The sequence below is a fragment of the Octopus sinensis genome, linkage group LG3 (assembly GCF_006345805.1).
Source record: "Octopus sinensis linkage group LG3, ASM634580v1, whole genome shotgun sequence".
NCBI classification, from domain to species: domain Eukaryota; kingdom Metazoa; phylum Mollusca; class Cephalopoda; order Octopoda; family Octopodidae; genus Octopus; species Octopus sinensis.
In genome coordinates, this window is record NC_042999.1 from 169,882,729 (window position 1) to 169,893,524 (window position 10,796).

The following is a 10,796-nucleotide window of genomic DNA, read 5'->3' on the forward strand; positions in this document are numbered from 1 at the left end:
CTGTGAGCGTTACAGCAGCATTCCTTCCTATCAAACATCACTAATAATATATAAACTGTTGATATAGAAAATATACAGAGTAGATAGACGAATAAAACTAGATCTAAATTTAAACAGTTCGTATTTTCATTCCATTTAAAACATTTAATTTTATGAGTTTGCGGCTTCCGTCCATACTTCTGTTTGAAGTCAACCCAGAACGAATTGCAACCACGAGTATATTATGCGTTCAGTGATGAGAAGTTGCACGCACACCTGGATATATGAAGATACTTATTTTGAGAGACAAACACGGGCATACCTCAACTTACGTTGTTTCAGGTTACGTTTTTTTAAATTATTTTATGTCGTTTGGGGTAAGGTGTAAGAACTTACTGGAAAAAAATTAACGTCAACTTCAGTTGATTTATCCGACCATACGTCGGTCTCAGCGAATATATCTAGAAGCATAAAGATTTTAAAAAACACTTTAAAACCAATACTGAAGTGGAAAATCGAATAAAACATATGAAAATGTGTACAAATTATTTATTAAAACAGATAAAAGCTAATAATTTTTGTTTTATTCATTTATATACGATTTTTTTACGCTTCATAGTTTTTCGAGTTAAGTCTCTTGGAAGCAATTAGTGACATTAGTTGAGATATGCCTCATGAACCAGCGCAGGGAATCTGTATTAGTAAGCTGCGTGCATGATGCGAGAAATCTATATATATAAAACTGTTAGTATTATTCGGAGTGGATAATATTTAACTAGAGTGAGTGTGCGTAAGAGAGAGGGAGAGAAAAAAGAGGAAAAAAATATATAACGAAGTTTGAAGTAGAAAAAAAGTGAAGTGTAACTCCTTGTAAATACGTTGCGTAGAAGTTTTATGAAATACACGGAATACGTAAGCACATTTACTATGAAACTGGTTATAAATATCTAAGTAAAAGTAAAATATGTAAATGACATAATGACGTGTATTGAAGTGTGTAACTTGTCCGAGGCTTCATAAGTCAGAAAGAGCAGGCACAATATAAGGTAGAGTGGCTACATTATTTATGTAGTATTATAAATTTAACTCCAAATACAGTCAAAAGTTACCCAACAGTTTCGTAAGTAATTTATCTGTTCTGTTAGGGAAGATTACTGATTTATGAAACCCTCCAGTGACTTTTAGTCGTATATGGAGCCAAACTTAAACCTGTATATAGTATGAATCCTTATAAATGAATGATATATATATATATATATATATATATATATATATATATATATATATATATATATATAAAATAGTCAAAATAAAATATATATATATATATATATATTATATATAGACTGCTTCGATAAAATTCGTAAAGGAGAGCAATAATTTCCGATAGTAACAATATTATAAATCCCAATTAGTTCCCAGAAAAATATTTTACCTATAAAACTTATAATACTCGTAACTAAATACCAATAAAACAACAGTGGAATGTAAAGTAAAATGACTATCGAAATCATTTATAATAAAAAAAAATATTTTAATAGTTTTCTTGAACACTTTTACTCGCCCTAGACTCGCGCACACGATCGCCTATTCACAAGCATTCGTAGACGGACTTGCAGATTTCTTTTAAAAAAACAAGTTTAAAGTTGTTAGCTTTGTTTCGCTCTCTATAAATTTCTCGATAACACGCAGAAGCATTTGTTATGGTAGTAGAAACTTTTGTACTTCGTTCAATATTTGGATCTTGTGCTTGAAAAATAAAACTCGTAAACCCGGGCTCTCGTAAAGTGAGGTATTACTCTCTTTCTCTCTCTCTCTCTCTCTCTCTCTCTATATATATATATATATATATATATATATATATATATATATATATATATATAAGGTTAATCCAAACGGGAAAACAGAAAAAAACAACAACACGTGGAACAATTAAGGTATTATATATATATATATAATATATATATATATTCTTTTCAGTAATTTGACTGCGGCCATGCTGGAGCACCGCCTTTAGTCGAGCAAATCGACCTCAGAACTTATTCTTTGTAAGCCTATTACTTATTCTATCGTTCTCTTTTGCCGAACCGCTAAGTTACGGGGGCGGAAACACACTAGCATCGGTTGTCAAGCGATATTGGGGGAACAAACACAGACTACAAACATACACACACGCATGCATATATATATATATATTATATATATATATATATATATATATATATATATATATATATATATACGACAGGCTTCTTTCAGTTTCCATCTTCCAGATCCACTCACAAGGCTTTAGTCGGCCCAAGGCTATAGTAGAATACACTTGCCCAAGGTGCCACGCAGTGGAACTAAACCTGGAACCATGTAGTTGGTAAGCAAGCTATTTACCACACAGCCACTCCTGCGCCTACACACACACAGCCTTGGCTTTGTTATCTCACTCTATTCAACATGTGTGCGTCTGTGTGTGTGTGTGTGTTATAAAATGAGACAACAAAGCCAAGGCTGTGTGAAGTTTTCAGAACATTTTTATAAAGAGAAAGTTAGTTTTACAGCTGTTTCTGGGATATTAGGAATATCCCTTCATCAGAGACGACGTGAGATGGTTAAATAGAGGGTAATATTCGAGTTAAATATAGGAGTTATTTTGGAAAGGGAAGCAAATAAGGAGTATGTAGGGAAATAGGAGAATGACTGTAGAAATAAAAATTAAAATGTTATCCAAGGAAAGTGGTGTATAGAAGTGATAAAAATGCTTCCTGTCATATATATATATGACAACTACAAAGGATACGGAGAATGGTATACCAATTTTTATCTTGTAGTTATTTCTGCGGCCATGCTGGGGCACCACCTTGAATAATTTTTAGTCGATTTCAATAAGGTAAGTACCAGGCTTTAAAAAAGTACTGGTAATTTTTTTAAAGCCCGGTACTTTTTTATTGAAATATTTTGCCGAACCACTAAGTCATGGGCCTTAAACGTACCAACACTGGTTGTCAACATGTATATATATATATATATATATATATATATATAACACTTATCCAAGAAGCCTCGCAGAAGGAATGAGTCAAGAACCATGTGGCCGAGAAGCAAGCTTCTTATACAGCCACGCCTGCGCCTATGTCTGTATTTATTATTATTATTATTATTATTATTGCAATTAATTATACAGCATAATCGGTTTATATACGACCGACACTTGTTTTTGCTACATAGAGAATTAGCGGCTTCATTTGCAACCAGCTATTTTCAACTATACACCTTTATTAAAGCTATGTCCACAAATGTGGTTCGCTAATTCTCCGTGCAGCAGAAACACGTGTGGGTCGCATCTACTCCAATTATGCTGTAAAAATTTAAATATGCAGATGTATTAGTCTCTGTATTTATTGTACGATTGCCTGAAATTCTGAAGGAGAGGACGAGTCGATTACATCGATCGAGTGCGTAACTGATACTTATTTCATCGATTTCGAAAAGATGAAAGGCAAAGTTGACAGAGTTTGAACTTAGAACGTAGAGACGAACGAAATACTGCTAAGCATTTTACCCGGCGTGCTAACGATACTGCCAGCTCGCCGATTTAAGATATCTGTAAAATAAAATTTTGATATGGGTTCTGTCCCACTGCGTGGCACCTTGGGCAAGTGTCTTCTACTATAGCCTTGGGCCGATCAAAGTGGATTTCGTAGACGGAAACTGAAAGAAGCCCGTCGTATATATGTATATGTATGTACACACACACAAACATATATATGTGTGTGTGTATTTGTGTGTCTGTGTTTGTCCCCCCCAACATCGCTTGACAACCGATGCTAGTGTGTTTACCTCCCCGTAAATTAGCGGTTCGGCAAAAGTGACCGATAGAATAAGTACTAGGCTTACAAAGAATAAGTCCTGGGGTCGATTTGCTCGACTAAAGGCGGTACTCCAGCATGGCCAGAGTCAAATGACTGAAACAAGTAAAAAAGTAAAGAGTTAAGTGGGGTCGATTCTTTCAAGGCAGTTCTCCGGATGACTGCAGTCTAATGACTGAAACAAGTAAAAAGATAAAAGATATATATATATATATATATATATATATATATATATTTGACAAGTTACTTGGGGTTATTCAGTCGGCTTGAAGGGACTTACTATCAAAAATATTTTAGCAGTGACCGTCCTGTCTTTTTTTTTTCAGAAATAGGGCCATAATTGTCCAGTACGACTTTCTATCGTTCGGTGTGGAGTGGTCTGAAGACAATTTAGCTCAGTGGTTCTCAACCGGAGTACATATTGCCTTTGGGGCTCCATATAAGATTTCGTTATTAAAATTTATTAGCAATGAATTGGTTATCAATATCTATAATACGCAAAATATTTTAACGATTTCTTTTTTTCATACAATTACCAATAATATTTAATTCTAAAAAAATAATACAATTTATAATACAATCAAACAACTATGAGGGCTCATCCGAGTAAAATAGGAACCAAAGGACTCTGTAGGTAAGAAATGGTTTAGCTACTATTTGTAGCAGGTCGAACGACAACGTCGCTAAATTAGCGTTTTATAGAAAATATATATTTTCAATTTCTTGGTAATTAATCTTGTTTTATGAGCGCGCGCACGCACCCCCCCCACACACACACACACACACGCACGCATGCACACACACACACACACACACACACACACACACACAACACACACACACACACACACGGAGTGCAATCTGCATAGTTACCAAAGGTTCACCATGGATATTATACATCTATTACAATGGAATTGTATGGCTTAGGATATTCAACAAAGAATATCCCAACTCCATCGATCAATGAGTTGCCATATTTCATTCCATAACGGCTACCTCTGAAGAGAGCAGGGTTACATAAACGGACTGTCACCAAACACTCCGTTGAACCCCTAGTGCGAAACAGATTGGCAAGATCAGCCGTAATGGATATATAATACTGTACATTTCGATTTATATATATATATATATATATATATATATATACACACACACACAAAGTAAGGACCTAAATCCTTCAAAGGGATGTTAAACATCCAAGTCCGCCGGTTTAATCCAAGCACAGGATAAATAAAAGAAAAAAACTATATATTCAGTAATGGTATAATAAATGAATAAAGTATAAGGAAAGGAAAAAATATAGGTGGATTTATATATTTTTTCTGGTTTTGATTGGTCTGGCGTTCAGTTAATTTCTTTCCATCATAATTTGTTTACTCCTTTCTGTGCTATTGTAAAGGTCTTTATATTCTTGTTGGTTGAACCCATTCATTCTAATAATGAATTCCTGAGGAAAAGCCTAATTTGGATAAAGGATAAATTTTTCGTTTTTGGTTTGAATTAATTAGGCTCGGAAACAACTTGTAGAATCTTTATTGGATTTGTACCAACTTTGAATTAAAGGGATGTCTACGCTTATATTTTTTCCTTTCCTTACATGTGTGTGCGCGCGAACTTTAGGCTAGTTAAAATGTTTGTGACATATTTCAGCTTCTAAAGTCAAATTCACATAGATACCGTGGAGAAAAATTCGTTCTTGTGGTAAAAAAAGGCTAAAGAGCTCGAAACGCGTTTGGAAATCCGACGGTAGGTAGCGCGGGAAGCACTGGACAGATATGGAGTTTTTACACCTTTTCACCAGAAGAGAGGTTTTTACCTTTAGAAGTTAAAATATGTCACAAACATATTTTAACTAACCTAAAAGTCGCTTATACCTAAACACTGTTTGGCATAGATACTACTGTAAAATACATACATACATACATATATGAGAAATATATGTTGATAAAAGAAATCTTGTCCGTAAAATCAAACTGAAGCAGTTTAGTGGCAATAAGTGATAACATACTTAATGAAATGAACCAAAAATGTTTCACTAATTAAAATCAATTAGGAGGGGGAGAAATGCCCATTAGTTAACGATTAACTCCGAACTAGAAATTCAAGTGGGCAAGCAGTGGAGTTAAGCTCGAAAATAGATAAGTAGAGACAACTTTTAACTTATTTTAACTTTATTAAACCTCATCAGCGTAGCATAAGCGTTACTCTAGCCATTCAGCCCATTTTGTCGAGTCTTGTTCACATATTTAATATATAAAAATCACTGCTTTTTAGAAATAATTATGCGATGAGGAAAACAAAATATAATTCAATAATTAGTATAGGAAACAACTCTCAACAGTTCTCAATTTTTCCGACCTCATCAGCGAAACATAGGCCGAAGTTGTGTTGAAAGTTGTGTTGAAAGAGAGATGTATAATGTTCGATTATAAAAACCAGCATATTTGTTTAACAATTATCACCAAAAAAATTACTCAAGCGCGAGCATGTGAAAACAAGTTCAGTTAGTGTTATATACAATGTACGTATAGAGAATACATGATTCGAAGTCGTCGTCAGCATTAAAAACAATAGTTAAAATAGTTATCGAATATGCACCTCACTTTTTCTTGTTTTTTAGAAAAAAAAATTCAATGGAGATAATGATTTTTCTTCAAAATACAGCTTTTCAAAATTTTAATTAAAATCCCAATTCTTTTGTTTCTAACTTAATTTTTTTTCTTCATGTTTTAAAATACGAAAATAACGATTCTTAAATAAATTTAATGGAGATAATGATTTTTCATATGAAAAAAACAGCTTTTCAAAATTTGAATTCATATCTCAATTCTTTTGTTTCGAACTTTTTAAGATTTTTTTTTTTTTGGATCTTTTCTTTTTGAAGGCAAGGTTTTCCTAGTTAACTAAAAAATTTGAAACTTCGTATACTGGTAGAATGTGTCAAAAGAAAACATTATTGTAAACAAAATTGAAAACAAAATTGTTATTCGTAACTTAAACGTAGTTTAATTTTAAGAATTTTAACCAATGAAATCGCAGCATTCGAGCTCAAATTATTTACCGCTTCTTCTGTCTTCTACATGTGCTAGAAATAACAGTTATATCTCTTAAATCGATTAATTTCGTCGCCCAATAAAAATATTAACGATATTTTTTTAATATTTTCTTTATTTTTTTTTTACCGAAAAGGCTTCTCCCATGGTTTTGAAGGGCCAGAAACAACAAAAACAAAACAATAATATGCCTAAATCGGTCTAGAGTTTGCGCGTGGAGTATTGTAAAAATTTGCGAAATATTTTTTCATAAAAGGATGCCCCCAGCTTGTCGGAAGCTGTGATATAAATTGGGAAAAAAATTCCTCGACACCAGTGCGTAATTGGTACTTAATTTATCGACCCCGAAACGATGAAACATTGACCCCCCCCCCTTCTGTGCAAATTTGTTGCGGCAAGTGGCAAAACACGAACGTGTATTTTTGCTTGTGTGCGTATGTGTGTGTATGTATATGTCCGTTTGTATGTGTGTGTACGCTTATATATTAATTACTATGTGCTTGTGCAAATGTGCGTGTGTGTGTCGTGCGTCTGCTATATTTCTTTATCAATATCGATAACGCAGCAATGCTGGGATTTCATTGGTTAAAATTCGAAGATGTTGGGATTTCATTGGTTAAAATTCTTAAAATTATACGAATTACAATTTTGTTTTCAATGTTGTTTACAGTAATGTTTTCTTTTGACACATTCTACCAGAATACGAAGTTTCAAATTTTTTAGTTAACTAGGAAAATCTGGCCTTCAAAAAGAAAAGATCCTGTTTTTTTTATTTCACGTTTTAAAATACGAAAATAACGACTTTTTAAAATTTAATTTTTCATTTAATTTAATGTTCATTTGCGCAAACATGAATGCATGCAGAACAATAAGGCAGCAGACGACGCGAGGAAAGAAGCCTTTGTATGGTCGCTTGTCGTCCTAGAAATAACAGCCAAATCTCCCTTAAACCACACACCTCTAACATCTAAATAAAAAATGAAAAAAAAAAAAACATTGGAGAATATAATCAAAGACGTTAACATGCAGTTTACTGTTGTAAATAGAGTGAAAGTAAATTGTTCTAAAAAAAATGTCGGTGAATTGCGATCGGAGCTATTGAGACACGAAGCGAGACTCTCGTGAATAGTTTTTAACATGGACAAGTTTCTTTGCATTTTTACTGTCGTTACCTCCAGTTTTTATTTAATTCGTTTATTTCGCATTGCACTTTCATTTTTGTTAAATCCTAAAACAGGATATAACTATTTCTTCCCATTAGAACTGAAGGTTACTTATACTGAAGGTTACTTATACAATAGATTATTATCTGAATATAACTAAGAGATTTGCGCTTTTAGAATGGAAAATAGTACAAAAGTGTGGACAGACATTACCTGCTTAGTAAACTCACTAAGATTAGATTAACGTTAAGGGATTTTCCTTTGATAAATTCATACCCCAAGATAACATCGGCATCACTTCATAACACATGCAAGACCACGTCTGAAAAATGAATAGCAAATAGACACACTAAAGAGAACAAAGACTAGAGAGGTACTTTTGAGATTCCTAGTGTTTTCTTTACTTAGTAATGTAGGCATATAGGCACAAAGCTTGAGATTTTGAGGAAAGGGATATTAACTAATTAAATTTGGGCTTCGCTGAAGAGGTCTAATCAAGTAGAAGCATGTGCAGAGTTGTCTCCCGTTCTCGCCAAACTGATAAAAATTCATTTTTGTCGATTTTGAGCGACAACTTTCAATGTTTCGATTTTATTAGTCACTGAGCTCTAAAACTGTTCTTTTTCCTTTTTCTTTTTTTTTTTTCCTTAGCACGGATGTTGGAATGCGTGTTTGTAAGCGCAGGCAACAGGAGTAATATTTTCTACTCTATATTAAACTGTTAATTAAATCTTATGAGAAGCGACAATATAGAATAACTACTCTAAATTTTTAGCTGACTGAAAAAAAAATAGAAAGATCTGAAGTTGTGGATTGGATTGATGGTGGTGATGGCGGTTAAATCCAAAATCAGGACTGATAAAACACAACTATTAACAAGAGCGATCTAGCCGAAACTCCATCACGTAAGTATATGGTACAAGTATAATCAGAACTATATTATGGTATGCGTTATTCATTAAGATACAACGTGTAACTTTGCTATCTCATTGCACGATGAGAGCTCATTTAGGTGTAGAAGTTCATTCTTAGATTCATATAATAAAACACAGACCTAGGCTGTGTTCCCCGCGAAGGGTGCTCTCCGCCTTGGTCGACCAGGTCTGAAATCCAGACTAATCAGGCTTTTTCAAACCTTCTGGGGCACGTTCACACCTTTTAGCCTCTGATAAAGCTAGGCGAGAAAATAAGATTACTTTTAGAACACGTCCTGGCCTACCACCTGATGTACATCCAAAGCCAAGTGCTGAAGCTTCCTTAAATTGCAACTCAGTAGAACGGGAAAGCTTCAGTTGACGTGACGATGGGCAGATATGGAAGTTTATTAAGGCTGGAGAAACATGGAGAAGAGATACCAGCTGGTCTGAACACACTGTACCCACAATAGCAATGAAAAAATTGTGGGAAATTAAATCAACCTGCCATCCTCTATACATCATCATAAACTGAAATCAAGGTACAAAATGTTGTCCTTAAATGCACTTAGCTTGTGCAACAAGATACGTCTTTTCTATTAAGTATCGACTCCAATTTCATTAGTCACGGAAACATGGGCACATTCCTTACTCTGTGATAATCGTGGTGGTGGTGTAATGGTCTGCGTTCGTTCAAACTTTTCGGCAATTCCTTGCCTTGATTTGAACCAATCACAAGAAATATTTTCCCGCGATATACGTATGATCATGTCAACACTTCCACTTGCAGTTTTTTATCACCGCCCAAATTACCGTCCTCAGAACTGCCGCCAGAAAAACAGCCACTTGTGTTTTTATTACAGGTGACTTCAATCACTCTGAGATTGATTGGGAAACCTTTCGTTGGCCAAAAAGTGCAAATGATTTCATTGAGCTAGTGCTAAACTCGAACTGGTTTCAAGTAGTCAACTCCCCAACAAGAGGTGACAAAACTTTAGCTCTACTCTTTACCACTACTCCTGAAACGGTTATTGGTGTTACTACTGAGGAACCTTCAGGCGACTCTGATCATGCTATGATCATTGCCGATCTGTCTGTCCCTTATGGGCAGTAACAAAAACCACATCCATCTCCAAACTGCTCGCTTTTGGAATAAAGTAGACCGGAATTCTTACTGCACCGAGCTACAACGTCCAAACCGGCTGTAATTTTACCACTATGGAGATGTGAACACTATACTTCAGAACATCCTGAACTCCAAATGGAGAGCATGTGCAGCATTAGTACCACGTAAGCATAAAAATCATCCCAAAAGTGCAGTTTGGGAGACTGCAACAGTCAGACTTGCCAACAAAGAACGTCGTAATGCTGAACGAGAATACAAACTGCATAAATCAGATATAAATAGGAAAAAACGCAATAAATCATCCAACCATCTCAAGCAGGTGACAAAAAGGACAGTGTTTGAATTTGAGCAGCGCAGAGCAACCAACCCTGATAGTAAGGTGTTCTGGAAATATGTACGTTCAAAGCGGAGACCTCACTCTCCATTTGGTCTTCACAATCCCCACACAAGCCAGATTACTGACGAATCCAAAGAATGCGCAGAACTCATTGCTGAATGCTATGCAGGTATTCTTGCCGTCGAAAACAAAAACGTACCATCTCCACCCTAACACCAAATTCCATAACAACCATGGAATTTACACCTGCAATGCAGCAACGTCCCCTTAAGAATAAGCACAACTATGCTTTTCCTGGTCCTGATTGTGTTACGCACCTGCTTCTCAAACGTGATGGGTACTTTCTTCTGCACCAGCTTTCACT